This window comes from Diabrotica undecimpunctata, chromosome 3, assembly GCF_040954645.1.
Source record: "Diabrotica undecimpunctata isolate CICGRU chromosome 3, icDiaUnde3, whole genome shotgun sequence".
Classification (NCBI taxonomy): Eukaryota; Metazoa; Arthropoda; class Insecta; order Coleoptera; family Chrysomelidae; genus Diabrotica; species Diabrotica undecimpunctata.
The window spans coordinates 106,289,921-106,310,541 of record NC_092805.1 but is presented as its reverse complement, the minus strand read 5'-3'; the positions used below and the strand labels follow the sequence as shown (position 1 = coordinate 106,310,541).

At 31.7% G+C, this 20,621-nt stretch overlaps 1 long non-coding RNA gene across 1 annotated transcript in view; it reads right to left on the bottom strand.

The window, feature by feature from the left end:
- Window positions 1-454: 454 nt before the first annotated feature.
- LOC140435992 (uncharacterized) overlaps window positions 455-20,621 on the bottom strand; it is a 36,368-nt gene continuing 16,201 nt past the window's right edge. Inside the window, exons 3-5 of the long non-coding RNA XR_011950242.1 lie at window positions 20,330-20,594; window positions 10,845-10,985; window positions 455-604 (exon numbers count right to left, since the gene is read on the bottom strand). This is a non-coding gene — a long non-coding RNA (uncharacterized lncRNA). The remainder of the gene's footprint in view (window positions 605-10,844; window positions 10,986-20,329; window positions 20,595-20,621) is intronic.

The following is a 20,621-nucleotide window of genomic DNA, read 5'->3' as shown; positions in this document are numbered from 1 at the left end:
AAACAATCATCTACTACGAGATAATTAATATTAATTAAATTAATATTAACTATATTTCCTTCAATAGCCCTGGCGAGATAAATGAACTTTAACTGTGCAAATAATCATAAAATTTTAAATGATTGCAATAAACAATCAAAACAACGTATATATTAAGGTAAAACTAGGGATGGACTTACCCGTAACTTTTTACACTGTTTGTTTGTTTAATTCACCTCTTTTACACTTTTGTTTGTTTGGACACAGGTAGGTTCCAAATATTCTTTACAGTCACCTCTTTATAATCGTCACCACTTTTTTTTATGTGATACCCTAGTCAGAATATGGGCCAGTATTTTTGGTATTGCTTTCGCTTACCTTTAGCATTGCACTGCAACACTGTAATTTTTCGATAATTGGTACGTGACAGGATTATTCAAATTAATAATACAACTCAAAAACTAGATATGTGTGTCTCTATTGTGTGTATTTTCAGAAATTAAATATAAAGTTTTAAATTAAATACAGTCTGGCAATATTAAAGTCATTAAAGTAACCATTAACCATAAAATCTTTGAAGGAATATTGTTTGTATGTATTCCAGAATTTCTTGATTTTTCTAAACCTAAAAAAGAAAGATTACGGTAATACAATATTAAGAAATATAAAATAAATGATCTTAAGAAAACTACCATACTAAAAACAATTACAATTCTACTATACATCATAGAGGTTTTGAAAATAAAAGAGATCGTTAATATTCCGATTGTAATAAAACTCTGAGAAATGCTAACTGGATCCCAACAAATTGGTTGTGAACTCTGCAAATAGAAGTTAGCTTTGCCAGCAAATCCTACTGTCACTTCTTTGAAGACACAATGTGTCGGGTAACCACTGTGTGCATGGCGTACAATGAAGTTCGTTATGAAGCAGACTAGAGAGGGTAAAAGGCGAGCAGCTAGCATTTCTTATAAATGACAAATGGAAAAACAAAATAACGAAATGTACTTATGCATAAAAAAGGATAATAACAAAATCTTCATCATTGACAGAAATTACTTATATATCATGAGGGTATGTGCACTGGAGCGAGAAAAAAAAAATGAAGAAATAATACAAATAAACCTTGAATAAAAGTAACAGAACAAATCATATCTTAATTTTTTGAGATTTAAACGTCTTTGGAGGAAAACTACCAATACCCAGTAGCTAAAACTTTTGGCAAGAAACGATCAAATGAGAATGGAGAAGAATTAAAACAATTCAAAACCTTTAACAATATAAAACTGATAAATAAATCCGTAAAAAAGATATACATAAATATACTTGGAACGCAAGAGATTAATGATACACAATAGATTATAATAGTATAGCTAATGAAGTATCGTACACAAAATACAAGGGTCTATTCGCTGTATGTAAGTACTTGGAGGGGATACAAGAAACGATCGTGCGTATGTAGCAGGGACATCTTGCAACTTTGTTAGCATATTTCATAAGTAATTATTGAAGAAAATGTTATTTTACAAATGCTGTGTTCTAAATTGTAAAAATACAACAAAAAATAGTAAATTCAAGGTCTACCGGTTTTGAACTTCTACGCACAAATTCATGCAAAGAGAAAAGTGGATTTATATCATAGAGTAAGTAGAAGTAAGTAACATAACCCAAATTATGCATTCTTATGCCCAATTTCGTAATAAGTCTCTACCTAAACATTACGTAACACCCAAGTGACCATTTTTATAAGTGTAAATTTCAGTGTTAAAAAATACTAAATATTTCTTCAAGTTTGGATTACGCCGCCCAAAAGTTGACAGCAAAAGAATTATTTATTTAAACAAATATGATGTATGCTTCTTTGAAAGGTTTGGATTGACAAAAGTTACAGCTATGTAATTTAGTCTAAAATGAACATTAATTCAAGTGTGCTTTAGGTTATCATTATGAAATCGGGCGTTAATGTCGCTCAAAAATATTAATATGATATGCAATTTTTAATTATATTTTACAATGGATATGATTGCAATTGGAATCCTACACCATCTCACTTAATCAGCAGTGCTAATTTTATTGAAGAGAGAAAGGGAAAAAGTGAGCTAAGTCCTAATTATGTACCAACAATATTTTCATTAAAATTGGAGCATAAATTGATTTAAAATGCATCTCTAAATAGACATAAGCGTTTCAAAAAGCGTTGTCTACAAAAAGGTCACAACTAATTATAGATAATAAGCCCATCAGTTCTGTGAATGAACTGCATTTGAAGAATTTGGAGTCAGAAATAGCAGCGAATTTAATGAGTGAAAATGAGTGTGATATGATACAAGATGAGTCAGTAGCTGGTACGGGTGGCAGTAAAAGTGACCAAGCATATCAAGTTGATATTATTGTTCGTTGTGATAGTGTTGAAACAATTCTGTATTGTAATAGATTTATTTTAGGACCTAACTCTTCTGAAGAAGAAACTCAAACTGAAATTAATGTACCATAAAGTAAATAAAAAATAAATACCAAAAAAATGTAATAAAAAATGTGGTACAGCACCAAAAGTTCTTGTGAATTCAGCAGTTGAATCTGATTTTCCATACAATGGATTTAATAGTGCTGAAATTTGTTTCGAAGGTACTGTTACAAGAGATGAACAATTAACAGATCTTGCTAGTGTATCTTTTGATACTTTTAACTATTTATTAAATAAAATAAATATTAAAAAAATGTTCAGATATCCAAATAAATTAGGCTATTTATTTTTCTTTAAAATAAAAACTGACTTAACATTTGCAGCAATAAGTTCAATGTTTTCTATTCATCGAACAACAGTATCCAGGATTTTTTATTCAACTTTAGATGATTTAGCTGAAGTAATTGCAACACTAATGTTTTGGCTTTGCTTTAATCTAAAATATAGCAATACTGGTATCATTATTGATTGTACTGAATTTAAAATTGATGTACCTTCTGCACTAGATGACCCGCGTGTATTGTTATTGTTTCCAAGTGAATTACTATTTACTATTTAATTACTAACAGGAGAATTTTACTGTCTTTTTAAAGATGAATTACATGCTATGATTTTTCTGACGGATATTCTCAAGTTAAAGTTGATTTCATGTAATCGAATGAACTATCTTACAATAAAGTCGTCCCAGGAATGCAACTCAGTGGAAATTGAAACGCCAATAAACTTATCTTAAACTTCAATTGTGGCTTATTCTAATTAAAATAGTAATTACTTTAAGACGCCTTAAGAAAATAGTTTCAGAATAAGCCAATAAGTCACTTTATTTACAGCTAATATAAGACTAAAATATTAATAGTGCTGATTTATGCCACTAGTTGTCGCTCTTCGGAGCTTGCACATAGCGAATAGAGGCAGTGACACATATTTAGACCATGTCTTGTTAGTATCTACAATAACTATATTATATAAATATAATATTTTGAGAAATTTGCTCAGAAAGAATATTTCCAGAGCAACTTTTACTACTAAACAGTGAAAAGAACTTAAACTTACTTTCAGTCTTTGATAATGCCTTAGTTCCCGCATACTTACCCCTGGCAAACCACAACATACTCCAACGAAATGATTAAAAAATGGCAATATTTATTTGAGTGTTACATCAAACCGTGTTCTCAAATGTAAAAAATACGTAATAAAAAGGAACAAAATTTAAACGAATGTATATTTTACGTGCAGATGATTTAGACTACCTCTGAGCTTTATTGAAAAATTTCGCAAAAGGCTCGGTATTCATAGTTTCTTTGTGAATGGGTAAGAATTCATTTCATAATTAAAGCAAGAGAATTACAGCCTCTGGAACATTTTATACGTAGATACAATTACCGTTTGATATGTTTACGTATGATTATGTAAGTAAGAAAAGATTAGGGGCAAACACACTATAGGAAGAGAAGAACGTTTTCTTCTAATAACCTCAATAGTTTCAATTGTCTTGATAAATAAGATGACACTTTTTAATGAATCGTACTAATGTACGATATGTATGGGTACCATATCGTGTTTCATCTAATTACTTAAATGCATATTAATTATCCGTTTTAACCCTTATCCAGGCAAGGTGGGTTAATGAACCCTAGACACCACTTCTTTTATTATAAACTGATAAAAAATATTAAATTGAATTTATTAATGAATTTGTTGAGAAGTATGTTTTCGTTACCTAAGGGTGGAACGAACGAACGAAGTGAGACGAACCAAGTAGAAATTCCAAGAGGAGTTAGGCAGGGATGTGTGATGTCGCCACAATTCTTTAAAGTGCACTCCCAACTAATATTTCAGGAGGCACTATTGAAAAGAACTGAAGGTGCAAAGATTGGAGGGAGCATCATTAATAACATCAGATTTGCAGACGATACTACAATCATGGCAGAAAATATAGAAGCTTTACAAATTCTTATAGAAATCATTAACAGAGAAAGCAAAAAGATGGGACTAACAATGAATATAGATAAAACCAAATACATGGTGATCTCGAAAACCCCTGTTGACAACAAGCATCTGACACTGTAGAGTAAACCTTAGAGAGGGTCGACAAGTATAAATACCTCGGAGCAATTATAAACTCACAGCTAGATCAAGATGAGGAGATAAAGGTCAGAATTGAAATAGCTCAAAAATAGTTTATAAAATACCAGTCAATGTTTATAAATAAGAAATTGAGTATGACTAGCAGATTGAGGTTCATCGAATGTATGGTCGCACCTGGTATATGGAGTTAAAGCTTGGACTCTTGAAAGCCCAATCCGTAAAAAAATTGGAGGCATTTGAAATGTGGCTATATAGGCGTATACCTAAAATTCCTTGGACTGCAAAAGTCTCAAACGAAGAAGTGTTTAGATAAACTGGACATGGCAGTAAGCTTATGAACACATTTAAAATAAGAAAAACATCGTATCTGGGCCACATACTTCGAAACGATAAATACTCTCTTCTACACGTCATCATGCAAGTAAGAGTAGAAAGAAGAAAAGTCTTGGGAAGAAAGAAGAAATCTTGGCTGAGTAATTTTAAAGATTAGACTAACTTCATTAAACACGTATTTCTCGTTGCAAAAGATAGGAAAGCGTTTAAAGAAGTGATCGCCAACCTTCGTTAGAAGACAGTACAATACGAAGTAGAATGTTTTCGTTAACTTAGTCATAAGCTATTAAAAATATTTATTATTATTTTGAAATTTATGCGTGGAAAGAATTTTGTTACTTAAGGTGGAACACGGGTTCGTTGGACCCTATTTGTATTGCAAAAAGAGGTTAATCTTTGTATATGGGTATATTTTATAAAAACCCTAAAAAGGGCTACATTAAAAACACGAACGTTTTCGGAACAACAGTTCCATCATCAGGTTAAAATACCTAAAATAAGTATAGACCATTTAATTAAAGTTAAGTCCATATTAAGTATTAAAGACCAATTGTAAATTAATTCCATATGTTTAAATTTAATTCCTTCAGCCGGAAGATTTTTAATCCCTTTTCTCAATCTATCGGACTCACTTATATTAAACCTTTTTACCATACGAGCAGTATTAAACAATTTCATTTAAATACGAAGTCTTACATTAGCTACAAATATATTCTATTCGATTTTCCTTGTCCTAGATGTGAGCAACATAAAAGGACAATTCCACATATTTAAGCTAATTTGTCACAAATTACACTTTTTAGACCACACTCCATACGACAAAGAGTAACATAAGCTGCCTAATGCATACGTCATTTTCTCAAACATGACCTTTAACAACATCAGTAATTTTACATCTTTTATATTATCCAATATTAAATAATTAAAAAAAAATTTTAAATCCCAACATCTGGATTGCTGTTATCATTTTAACATCAAGTTTTGAATCTTTTGGCTGTAGTCCTATGTTTAACTAATATTGTTTCATGGTACACTGACATTTTGTTTTTGACATCGTTCATGGGTATCTTGTCAATCAGTTACCAGCTGAAGTCCGTTTGAAGAGGTTTACTCTCCGAACACTGGAACTCACTTAAAGCATGGGTGTATGTTACCTGAAGTAAAATTTAATTAAAATATTAAACATCAAATAATATTATCAACATCATGTACTATCTCTGGTAACACAATATATTTTAAAGGGTTTTTACCCAAATATTCTGGTGGCTCAGGCATGGTAACCTGTAAGTATAACCATTTTGCTTTTTTAACCTTAGTCAAAATTTTAAACCACGTTACTTTAATTAAATGGTCTATACTTATTTTAGGTATTTTATCCTGATGATGGAACTGTTGTTCCGAAAACGTTCGTGTTTTTAATGTAGCCCTTTTTATGATTTTTATAAAATATACCCATATACAAAGATTAACCTCTTTTTGTGATACGTGGTATACAGCCAGCTGCAGGAATTATTTTCCTTGTGGATTCTATTTATATTGCTACTTAAGGTCTAAACTTTTGATACACAATTTAATCTTTCAGGCAGGTAATGATTTTAGAAAATATTTTTGTAATTTATCTAAACAAGTTTTATGATTCCGAGAATCCAATAATACAATCTTGGAAAGAGATATTTAAAATAGGTATTATGCTTGTTCTAAATTAATTTTAAAAATTGATAATGATTCTTGGATAGATAATTCAAAGATCTATGATATGACTATGTTCTATCGAATAGAGAGACCCCTCTCAAATCTTGGATGTAAGGGCATTAACATCAGCAGAAATAGGAAGCGATCATAAATTAGTATTGTGCAAAATCCGAATAAAAACACATACATATGATAACAAATCCCCAGAATACACCACAAATATACAAGTCGAAAACCTACAGGATGACTCCACAAGATACCTATTCCAAAAAAGAATAACCGAAAAAAGCAGAAACACATACATTACAGACAGTGATGAAGTCGAAGAAAGTTGGGCAAAAATTAAGTCTAATATTTTAGCGTTGGCCAAGGAAGTTCTTGGTAAAAGAAATATAAATGAAAATATAAATATAATATAAATCGTTCCCAAGGCGAAGAACTCCATGGTTTTGTAGAGAAGTGTGGAAAAATGTAAAGAAAAGAAAATAGCTTACCTGAAATTCATGTCAATCAAAACACAAGAGGCATACCATAATTACAAGACAATCAGAAAAGAAACATATGAACTTGTAAGAAAAATAAAAAATGATCACTGGGAACGCTTTTCGAAAGAGAAAACACAGAAAGGGATAAGTGCATTGACTACCTAAAAAAGCTCTATGCAGAGGAAGAAAAAACGACGCTAGAGCCGGAAACACCAGAAATTATCACAAATGAAGAACTTAATATAAATGTATAAGAAGTTCATAAAATACTTGAAAAGCCGAAGAACAGAAAAGCAGTAGGTAAAGACTGGATACCAAACGAATTACTGAAATATTGTGTAGCAGCAATGACACAACAATTGACAACATTAATTAATAAAATTATAAAACACAATAAAATACCGGAAGAATGGAGAACGAGCGAACTAATTCTACTATTTATAAAATAAGACAAAAAACAGCCAGAAAACTACTCAAAGGTATAAACTTGTTAAATACTACCCTAAAACTTACAAATAAAATTTTATAAATACTAATAAATCACAGGATAAGTTTAGCAGATGAACACAAGGGTTTTCGTAGTGGACGATTGTGTACAGATGCAATATTCGTTATAAAGCAAATTACTGAGAACTCACTAGAGTATAATAGACCAGCATTTCTGTGTCTGATTAACCTAAAGAAAGCGTTTGACAGAGTAAGACTCAATGATATAATGCATCTACTGTATAATAGGGAAGTTCCCCTAAATATTATAAAAACTATCGAAAACATCTACCAAAACAACAAAATGAAAGTCAGAATAGATGGACAACTTACAGAACCTATAGAAATAGGCAGCGGAATAAAACAAGGGGACTCATTGAGCCCCATGCTCTTCAGTTTAATCACGGATGAAATCATTAAAAGCGTTAACAAAGGAAGATGATACAGAATTGGAAACAAAGAAATAAAAATACTCTGTTACACAGACAACGCAATATTGATAGTCCAAGATAAAGATAGTCTGCAAAGACTGGTCCACAAATTTAACATTTGATGTTATATCATAAAAGAACTAAATAATTTAATATGACAATTTCATTTCAGAAAACTAAAATAATAGTAGTCAGCAAAGCAACCAGATGCAAAATAGAAATTGATGGCATCAGTATTGAACAAGTAATAAAAACAAAATACCTAGGAATTACACTGTCCAGCTAAGGAGACCTAGAAAAAGAAGTGAGAGATCAAATACAAAAAGCAAATATACTCTCAGGATGCTTTAATAACACTATATAGCAAAACAGACACATTAATACTGAGATGAAGTCAAGAATTTATAAAGCCAGTGTAAGATCAATAATGACATATGCCTTGAAATAAGACCCGATATAGACACAACGCAAAGGCTACTGGAAACGGCAGATATGAGAGTACTGAGAAGAATTACAGGAAATACACTGAGAGATAGAAAGAGAAGTGAAGATATTAGAAGAAAATGTAACGTACAGTGTATAAATGAATAAATACAAAATAGAAAAAAAAGAATGGAATAGCCGCATAAACAGAATGGGGGAGACCCGTGAGGTGAAAATAGTAAAAGATAAATCACCAATCGGCAAAAGAAGTATCGGACGACCGTGCAAAAGATAAAGTGATAACCTTCCATAAAGGTATTAATCCGCCAATGAATAAGCAGAATTGCTTATAAAGAGGGAGAAGACGAAGAAGAAAATTCTTGGAATTCAATAATATAGCGAGGTATATATATTTTAAAATAAATGATGCATCTGCTATCAGCCGTTATATATCGATGTTAGTGTTGACTACTAAACTCTTAAGCTTATATTGAATTTCAGTGAAAGTAGAAAGTGGGAATAATATGTTCCGAAAACATAGAAATTGTCAACTGCAGAACTTCAAGAGATTGCCAATAATTTATGGGACTCCTATGATGAAGAATCTTCTGAAGTAGATGGCACTGAAAGTGACTCTGGTATTGAAGATCAACTTTTGGAAGCAAGTGAAGAGGATGATCAGCAAGTAGTATGTAATGATCTTAAAGTAGCTACAACTTTCCAGACTTCAGATTGTGTAGTTTTTGAAACTAAGTATGTAAACGTATGTGAACTTGCAACATAATAAAAAGCAAAATTCGCAAAGTAATATTAGCCCCTGGCCAAAGTGTAGATGAACCTGTTAATTCCTTTTGTTTGTAGATGAAAAATTCGGAACGAAATAGTGAAGTATACAAATAAAGAAGCCGAAAAAGTACTAGGGATAGAGAACTGGAAATATTGCGATTCGACAGAGCTATATGCCTTGATTGGAGTACTATCATCTGCAGGGCGCCTGAGTGCCAAAAACCATAATGTAGATGTACTTTGGAGTAAGTTTTATGGACCTCCAATATTCAAAGTTACCATGGGGATACAATGATTCAAGAATTTGTCAAAATTTGTTTGATTTGACGATAAAAATACGAGGCCTGAACTAAGAAGGAACGATAAATTAGCAGCAATACGCGATGTATGGAATCAAATTAAACAAAACTTTTAGAAATACCATTTACCAAGAAAAAACATAACGGTAGATGAGCAACTTGTTCCGTATCGAGGAAGATGTCCATTCAAGTAATATATGCCTTTAAAGCCAGATAAATATTGCATGAAAATATGGTGGGCCTGTGACTTTAACACTTATTACCCTTTAGGTGAAATACCATATACAGGAAATAACCGAAATAGAGTAGGAAAAGGTCTTGCATCTCAAGTTGTAAAGCAACTCGTTGAGTCTTATTATATCCAATAGGAATGTGGCTTACGATAACTATTTCATTGATCTTGCTCTTGCACATGGATTACTTTATGAGAATTCTATGCAATATGCAAAATGCAATATGCAATATGCAATTCTTGTAGACAATCTAAATTTAACTTCAATAAAAAATCCAAAACAATATGAGAAATATATAGGTAAATATGAATAATACATTCAAGTGGGTACAACAATAGTACAACAGTGGTGGGTGTACAAAAAAGGGTGTACATTTGTAAAATTGTTAATATAATTTCAGAGTATGAGAACTGTATTAAATAGGGCTGGTTCAAAATGATTAGGAAAGGTAGTAAAGTATTAAACAGATAATAGCCAAATCCAATTTATAAAATTTTTTACCAATATTGCTGTTACACAGACTCGCGGTATTTATAGGCTTCCATTTGCGATATTCACTCGCGGTTGTTTCTTTTACGAAGGGAGCTGTCTTTAGTGGTTTTTACACACGTGTCTCGCGACATTAATACTAAGATCAAGAGATAGAGTACATTTGCGTCTGTTGTCTATACTATTTAAAAGAGAATTCGCGGTATTTTTCGCGTAACTATTATATCAGAGAGAAAGAGAGAGAGTGAGAGCGTCCGGTGCTAGCGGCACTTAATAATCGAGAGAGAGAGTGCGTCTGTTGCAAGCGGCAGTCAATAGTAGAGAAATAGTTTTTTCGTTTGCTATTTAAAAACTGTCTGTATGACTAAAAGAGTGAGGTTGAAGTGGGAGTAGGAATTATTACTAAGGGTTGGAGTAGGGTAATGAATTTATAATTGAAGTGGAGAATGGAAGAAATTAATACAGCGAAAAATATAACATGGTTTTTCGCATGTGAAACATTGAACAGTGGGTCCAACGGACCCAAGTTGCGCGGTTACATAAGTAAAATGTGTTGTGCCCGGATAAGGGCAACTAAAATACTAATTCTTATTACAAATTAAACTATCTTATACTTCTTTCTTAATATATTCTAGAATTAAAGATAGAACCCTTACATTCTTTCTCAGTTTGCCATGTGATAATAGAAAAAGTATTATCTTTAAAATCTTTTACACCAAGCACTTCCTTAGTTAAATTGTTTAATAAGTTTCCGACCTGTTCTTTCAGGGTGCTATTTACATGTGGATAGTAGGACCCTAAAAATAAATTAATTAATTAGGATAAAAATAACGAAATAAATTAAATTAATCTTAATATGTTTTGATTGGACATCTTTACGTCTATATAGTCGTTATTTAGTTTTTGTTTTTCATTTCACAATAAGTAACTTATAAAATGTGTTTATTCTTTTCCTTTTTTATGACCCCATTCAACAATCTAATAGCAATAAAATAGTTGTTACAGGTATTCCTTGTCTTTGTTTCAACTGTCTAACATTCAGAGCCGTACATCATAACTCGTCTTACGGCGATCTTGTAGAATTGAACTTTCAGTTTCATGGGAATTTTTGTCACACAATACCTTAATCACTTTGGTCCTTTCGCCTTTGCAAATTTAACTAAATATCTAAACTATTACTTTAGACGCATAAGGTTTATTCTAATGGATAAGATTTTTATTAATTGATCGACTGGAAACGAAAAAGACGAAGATTAAAAGAAATAGGTTTAGACCAAGATGCCCTGCTAAAGTTACTCTCATTCTCCAAATCATAGACTCATCCTTAGAATAACGAGCACTGAAAACTATTCAATTTACAAATAAGGCTGGAATACAATTGTAAAAGCCAGAAAAAAACCACCACTTGGGGAATCAAAGCTAACCAATACAAAAGGAAAATAACTTTCTTCTTCTTCTTCGTATGTTAGGCCTTAAGGCCTGTTGTTTCCGGTTTGATTTAGCAATATTTGCGATGTTCTCTTCACCTATTTGTGGATTTTTACTTTCTGGTTTTCCATCTCTTACTATTCGGGCAAGAATCTCTCTTCCCATTCTGTTAATGTGTTGGTTCCATTCTTGTCTTCTTTGGCACCCCCATCTGACGATCTCATGTACTTTTCACATGTCTCTGATTTGTATATTCTGGATTCTGTCTCTTAAAATTTTACCTGCTGTCGCCCTCAGTGTTTTCATCTAGTTGTTCTTAAGATTTTATTTGTAATTGTTGTTTCTGCTCTTGTTTCTATACGTTAATATCGGTCGTACACAAGTCTTATATATGCGTGTTTTTCCTTCTATCCTCATGTTCTTATTTCTCTCTATCACGTCTCGTAAGCATTCTGACACGTACGCTGCTTCATGAGCTTGTATGCGGGATCCTTCGGGGATGTTTCCATAATACGATGTTTGCGTTCCCAGATAATTGAATTTCAATACTTGTTCTATTATTTCATCGTTTATTACAATAATTTTGCATTTCAGTGGCTCCCTAGCAATAACGAGGGACTTTGTTTTTAGTGCTGATATTTTCAGGGTAAACTTTTCTACGTTAGCTACCAAAGCGTGGACCTTTCGTTGTAGGTCATCTTCATTATTTGATATTACTGCATCATCTGTGTAGCATAGAATCTTTATTGCTCTATTGCCCATTTTGTACCCTGTTCCTGACTTTTTACTTCTTCTATAGTTTGTCCATTATCAAGTTAAATAATAATGGGCTCAAGCTATCACGGCTGTTTGGCGCCAACGTAACAAAAATGTGTAATAGTAATGTAACAAAAGTATTTTGGCTAATGTAACCAATTACAATAGAGCGCCAATGTAGCAAAAAACAAATAAAATAAGGCTGGCTAGCGGACTGTGCCGGAGAGTAACTACTTGACACTCAAAAGATGATTCGGCCAATTTGCATGCCCTACAGAGACCGTAAAATGAGAAAATAAATGACAAGGTAATAAAAATAAATAAATAAATGAATAGATGTAAATTAATGGAAGTGGTAGAATATGGAAGTTGCTCTAAGATGTGAGTGGGCGCCAGGAAAGTATTAACATATACCTTCCAAGGTATCTTATAATTCTGTATATCTACCCCTTTTTGCTGAAATGAAAAAAAAAAACAGGTATTAATTGAAATATTTAGTCTTCACAACAAATTTAATACTTTGCCAAATATATACAGTCCAATTCTTTATACTACCCACCACAAATCACTAACCTCTAGATGCTTCACGACCAAACTTTAGTTAGAAATGAAATTCAGCGCTCCAAGAGATTTGTATCGGAACTAATTCAAGCTAGAAATTACGCGGGAATTTCAAAATTTAGTTTTGGTGGGAAAATTTAAATAAAGCTTAAAATATTTAAATATAATTTGGTATTTGAAAAAAAAATTGCATTTGAAATTTTAAAATGTGCAAATTATTTTTAAATTCAGATATACACGATACCATTTTATGAAAAAATAAGACAAAATATAATTTGTTTATTTATTTGATACAAGTAAAACAACTTTGTATATAAATTCAGTATACAATAGAAATATGCTTTATTACTACTGAGAATTGTACAATTTTATGGACAAAGCTTACAAAAAGTCAGAAAAATAACAACAATTTAAAATTTACTGAAATTACATAAATCGTAAATATCACAAAATAAAAGATGATAAAATATACAATATATTGCAAAATTTAAATAAATAGCAAATTGCATAGTTTAAGTTGCTGCCTGTGATACTGAAATATATATTTATACAAATACTTTAGTTACTTGTACATAAAGCTATTCGTTCAGAAACTCTTCTATTGAATAACAAGGTCTTTCAGATAGATATGTTTTTGTCCTTTTACGGAACTTAAAGAAAGAAGTTTTAAGTTGCAAAGGGAGATGGTTTTTACAATTTATTTGCTGAATATAATATAGATTTCTTTGAATTTCTAGTGGAGTAGTCATGATTAGGTCTTGCTAGAAAACATGTAGGTGTTTACGAATTAAGCAAATACTTTCTAAAATATATAAAGAGGGAAGAGTTAAAATCCCGTGATTTTTGAAGTAGCTTTTTCAATATGTTATTTTACTGAGGCCAAAAAGATACTGTAATGCTCTTTTTTGAAATTTAAAAACAACATCAGATTGGGGCAGCTGTTCTAGAACACCAAAAAAGAAGACCATATCGAAGATGAGACTCGAACAAAGAAAAATATGTTATTTTGGAATATGTTAAATTAATTTCCTTCGAAACAGATCTTATTTCATAACAGGCTGAGGCTTCTAAGAAATTAGAAATGACTTCCACCAACACGTTTTTAATTTGAGGGGTTTTTACACCACCTCTGCTACAAAACTGATATGAAATAGATGATTTCCACTATTTTCTTAGACCTCTGACCATAAAAACTAGAACATGATCTGCTATATATGAATCTCTGTCATCTCCCATGTCTTCAAAACCATCTATACACCTACTGTGCTCATTGTAACGAAGACTTGGCATAATCGCCATTTCATCAAATATTATAGCTATATCCTTATCAGTTCCTTTCATTTTTGATATAGTTGCTTTTAGTGACTCAAATATTAACTTAATAATTAATTTATTCCTGGGCCCCCAATAGTTTGAGGAAGAAGTTTGTTTATTGATGACTTACTGGGTAAAATAAATAGATTGTAAAGAATGCTATATGAACGAGCACTTTGTTTTTATAAATACAAAGTTAAACACTTCTCATTAAGAGTAAATCTTCTTAGCTTTTTTGCTTTATAGCTCTCTCTGTACTGAATTTGAATTAGCATAGCTGCCATTCTATTACTGTTCTGAAGATCAACCAATTTATTTTCTTTATAAAACTCTTTAGCTTGAAACAGTCTGCGTTTAAAAGACTTTTTACTATTTTTTTCCAAAAAATATTTATGGTGTAGTTGTTTTAATCCTTCATATAATTTTTTTTTAGGGGTAATTGTACTTCTTGATATCTTACACTGCTGCAATATTTTCAGCGGTGTGATATTCTTAACGGAAACACCTAAAAGTAAATGTGATTTTAATTTCTTTATTCAATACTTATAAGGCAAAATCTATTGTTTGTTGTGGATCAGAGTGTAGTTTCCTCTCTAATTGAAGAAAGCGAGCCTTAGCTACCGGTAAAGAGCCTGATAATTTAATATCACTAATAGGAAGATTTAAATTTAAAGAGACTTTTTATCGACCCGAGGGAAAAATTTGTACGGTCTTTAAAAACTGAGTTTCTGCGGGGTGCTCTGTATCTACAGAATCCTGAATCTGTGGAAGTTGATCAGACGTCTAGAATTTTTCCACTAATCCATGTCACACTTCATCAGACGAGAGGGGGGTGTCAGAAACATTATTGATATGGCATGTGACCAAATTATTAAGATATGTGGAGAGATGATATCCTTTACTAATAGCTGAACTTGGGACCCTACCGAAGATTATTATTATTAATTTTTTATTATTAGTTAATTATTAATTATTATTAGCTTTGGGCCAAGAGAGACTGTAAAAGAATATCAGAATACAAATCAGCGCCGATCAATAGATGAACTGGGCTGGGAATTGCATAACGAGAATCCGCTAATATAATGGAAATAGGAATATGATTTTGCCTTGCGTTTATTTCGACCTGAGGTAAATTTTTGAGGTTTGACCTGAGGTTTTACCTTTTTTGAGATAAATATCCAGTAATACTTGAAATTACAAAGCAACTAGCATTCAACTTGTGATCGGTAGCTGCCGAATAAATCTGCAAATGAGAATCTTGGGTGGAAGTGAACGTGCCAGAGTTAACTCCGTTAATTTTAATGGTCTGAGATCCTGTGGTGATCATCCCTAACTAATATACTAGGTAACTGGTTACAAGAGATAGCTGGTTGGCATTGTATAAAAGAGCTTTGACATAAATTCGTTTGCCAGATTTGTCAAAGAGATATACTTCAACTGTACTCAGTAATAATATAGAGTTGTTAGGAGTAGTTGAAACAACATTTGAGAGTGTAACCGCATTTTTGCTGTGTGAAACATTATCTACATCTTCTGGAAGTAAGCGAGAAGTAGACGAGTTGTTGTCTACAGAACTATGAGTATTATAATTCTGAGGAACAGAACTATAGTTACCATTGAGAGACCTTGACATTTGAGAGTGAGCAGAGGAGTGTGCCGTCCTGATCTCCATATGTAGCAGAGAATTATGACGTTGGTTACAGTGAAAACACGTTTTACTACTAGAACATTCTTTAATCAAATGTTTATTGCCTAAACAATTAAAACATAACGAGTGCTGCTTGACAAATTCACGTCTAGAGACAACATTTTGGGACTTAAAATCTTTACAAACATAAATAGAATGAGACTTGTTTTTACAGTATGCACATGATTTATTAAAGGAACTAGAACGAGACGATGAAAGCATTTCTAAATGGGCGGACTCGATTTTCTATCGCACTCATAAATTGGGAAACATCTGATTGCTCAAGTTCATGTTCTTGAGAAAATTCTAACTGCCGAAGTGTAGCATTGTCTAATTTCTGACTGATAAGATGTATAAAAACTAAATTTAACAACTTCTCGTGCGATAAATTAAGGTTTAGAAGGGATTTATATGCATTGTAGATGGTTGTGTGCGAATTGTGTGCGGTTGTGTGGAAATTCTCTGAGCTGGGTAAAGGTTGCATTAGTAGGTAACCCTTTTGTATTAATAATCTTTGCGAATAACTGTTTTGATAAAACAATAATCGATATATGATTATTGGAATACCCTACTAACGTGGAAAGTGCAATGCTGTAATTAGACTATAAGTGTGAGATTTTCTATTAACTGGAAGGACTCTCCTTTTAACAGAGAATGCAAATAAATAAAGATTTCTATATTAGTGAGTGATGTATTTGCATCTACGGTGCTAAGTAAATATTTGAAGAAAGGTTTGAAATTTGTTGAAATCGCCAGAAAAACATTTCCATTGGATTTGCGGGGAAGTTTTATGCTTCTTTGCGTGGGTAAACTAGAGGGATTATTTTGAGAAAAAGAACTAGAAGAACTGCTATTTTCTGTTAACCTGAAATTTAAGCAAATTCTCCTCAAGTGTGGAGAGCGTATTTAAATAAATATTATCGATGATGTTTGTATCTTCATCATCTTCAGCTTCAGAGGATTCTATTTCATCTTGAGCTTGGCAATAAGAATCATACGCCTTTTTTAAATGCAAAATACGATCTTTAGTGGAGTTGAATAGTGAGATTAGCCAAATTTATATCGAGATAATTATTTAATTTTGTCAATTTAGTTTTTGCCAAGCGCCTATTTTTTAAAATTTGTGTTAACTCCATCTTTGACACGTAATGAGAATTGTATATATACAAAATAATAATTAAATTATCAAATGATTTTAGAGACTAAAAACAAATAAAAATATTAAAGGTGGAGAAAAATATAAGATATTTTTGTGGAGTTTTGAACCAAAGTGCTAAGAAAGAGATTACATGTAGAGAAGAGCCTAAAGATTCGACTCGAAGGACCACTTTATGTAGATAAAATTAGTATCTACACAATAGGGACAAACATGAAGAATGTCCTAAAATGAGATAGAGAGTATAACATAGATTGCTGGTTACAAAATATGAGAGCTCTTACCTGTAATATAAGAATGTCTTAAACACTAACGGTTCAAAAAGCTATCCAAAGGTACAAAAGGATTTATTAAAGAGAAAAAGAGAAAAAACAAAATCGGTTGCCTGTAAAGTCGGTTTTACGGGCGAAGATTTTACGTGACAACGTCTTTTTCTCGGTAGAATATTTATTGATATGAATATTATTAAATTGCACAATAGGAACAAGGAATTGCCGCTATAAACTCAGTTTCTCAACTTTTGTGTCAATCTAACAATTAATCAATCAATCATAGTTTACGATAATGAAATATTAGTGTACAATGTATTTACCTTTATTGTTGTAGTTGTTGTAAATGACGAATCTACTCACGAATTGAAGCCAAATCTCACGATCTCACGATTAAGGTCTTACATCTTACGATTTTTAAATTTTTTTTTAATTTCAAGTGTTTCTAATAAAATGCATGGGAGGAAATCAGCTTTTTTTAGATTGTAACATAGAAATATCCATAAATTGACTGTATTTTTGTATCAAAGTGGGCTACTCCAATTAACTCAATTAATATACACAAAATAATATAAACAAAGCTTAAAAGGTTCTTTATGCTTTGAAAGTGGTTTATAAACAACTGAATTGTAATGTATATTTTACCGCCTTTAATAAATATGAAGTATAAACTAAATTTTGTGTAAAGAACAAACATTCAACAGACCTAATAGTAAAAACATATTGATTTAAGTGTGAATTTGAGATAATGTGCTGACAAAATGTTAAATCCTAAGAAAACAAAATTATGTTTTTATGTATATTCATTATACTTAATACTCTTGGGTAAAATACCTCATATCATATATGTCTTTAGACACAGTTAATAATTTTCATTGAAGTTTAAACTATAAAGAATGTTTACAATCATTGCTCAATATTAAATGGATAAATCCATAGCAATATTATAAAAGAATATAGGTCCCTAGGTAATTTCCTAAAATTATATCTGATACTGGTGGGTTCCCCCTAAAATAGGACACTGTAAGCACTCCACATTTTCACTACAGACACAGCTGACGATACTTTCAACGATTTTCAACTTTAGCGATTCAACGCGCCTAATTCTCTAGGGCCGCGGCGCAGCGGACCGATCATGTTTGAGTGGGAGAGAGACGCAAGGCACTCGCCGGTCCGGCGGGCCTCTCTCTCGTTCGGTGACTCGCTGTAACAGACGTGAGGCGGGCGTTACACTTTTTCTTAAATGACTCCGAGCGCACAAACCTAATTTAAGACGTTGTCACGTCAAAACAAATAACATAAATAAAATCATTACAAATACATAAAGAACTAAACAAAATTCCTACTACTAAATACTACTTACTAGTTAATAAGTCTTTCGAAAGTGTACGTGCACTAACTGTCTATCAAAGTCGTTATCACGAAGATCCTGGATCAAAAGATGCGGAGATGTGGTAACCATGTGTCAAAGGCCACCCAGAGAACCATGCAAAAAAAAACTTCTATCACTTCTAGTGTATACAAAAACGGGCACTACTGTATTATCATAAATATTTATATATCTGTAATTATAATCGATTGCTGTTATATCAACAGCGGGGACAAATCGTTGACCGATTTGGAGAGTACTGTATACTTTTTGGGGATTACTTAAATCCTTGATGGATTTTTTAGGACTTCTGCCAAACAGAGATGTTGCTTCGTCCACGTCTAAATTCGCTCTGAGGGTAGCCTGATTTTTCGGGGAGGTCCTTTTTTTTGAAGAGTGTTAAGTGCACAAGAAAACTATATTACTAAAAAAACTGTTGACAAATTGTTTGACATTTATGACATTAGAGTGGGTGCATTTTTGTCAAAAGTGAAGTTAAATACTAAATTAAAAATATTAATAAATAGTTTTACATGTTCGAATGATGAATTTATTCGAACAATATATATATATATATATATATATATATATATATATATATATATATATATATATATATTACGTGAAATCTGATTCTGTTTCTTTAAATGTTGTTTTAAATTCTAATATTGTTTTCCAAACGACACGATTTTTAGATGTTACTTATTGTAAAGTGAAAAAACAGTATTGAATCGTTGTTTATTATTCAATCTTGACAGAAGACATTAATTATCTTATATACTAAAACGCTAAGCCCTTTTCTTGTCCACCACTTTACTCAAAAACCATATTAGATAATTAAAATATTTTTTCGGAATATTATTAGTATTACGTATGAGATTGTCAAGATTATACTTTTGGTACAAAAATTCACTTCCGGTTTTGAGATGACCGGAAGTTAAAATTTACTTTAAGTTTTAGACCCCCACAATGTATATATGGATCGAAAGGTCTCGTCGAGACGAATCTAAATATGTACTTCCGGTTGCGATACGACACCGGAAAGTGACCCAAAACGCGCATAAAACGTCAAGATAGAGCAAATTCTGACACCGGATTCGGAGATCAGCATGCAAAATTAACTGCTAAATGATATCCATGTCGACATTTAATGAACTAAAAATTGCATTCCGGTTTTGAGGTCGACTTCCGGTTTGGTTTTTATTAGTCAAATCAATAGAGAATTCAACGTAGAGTTCAAAATGTAAGTTCACGAAATTATCATTTATAGTTTTTGAGTTATTGATAAAAATATTTTTACTTCCGGTCATTGTATATATTGTATATTTTTCTCGCAAAATAAAAATTTCATTTAAAAAATTCGATGTCGAGTTGGTCCGCTAGTATTATTATAATACCATTTACAATGTTCCAACATATTTCTGAAGTATTTTGATCTAGTTTATTGAATTTTATTTACTTCAATACTTTTAAAGTAATTGAAATGCTTGATTTAAATTGAAATAGTCAACGATTACATTAACTTAGTATGTCTACGTTTATTATATATAATGACATAAATGAAACATAGTTAAATAAAATCGTTATTTCAATATATTTACCCAGTTTTATTCCTTTATTTTTTATAGATTCAGGATAATTCTGACCTATATCACCCAGTTTACATCTTTGGACGTTCAGTATCGATTATCTCATTTTGAAATATATCTTGAAAGTATCTCAAATAATTAATTGTAACACCTAAACACTCGGTATTGGAATGATAGTGATCTGGAATATTTCATTTTGGTATAGTCAAATAGCCCAAGAGAACAAGCCGTTCGTCTGTCCGCAAGACATGTCCAAACTGTGGATAGAGTGTTTAACCTGAAATCAAATACGTTGACAATACCT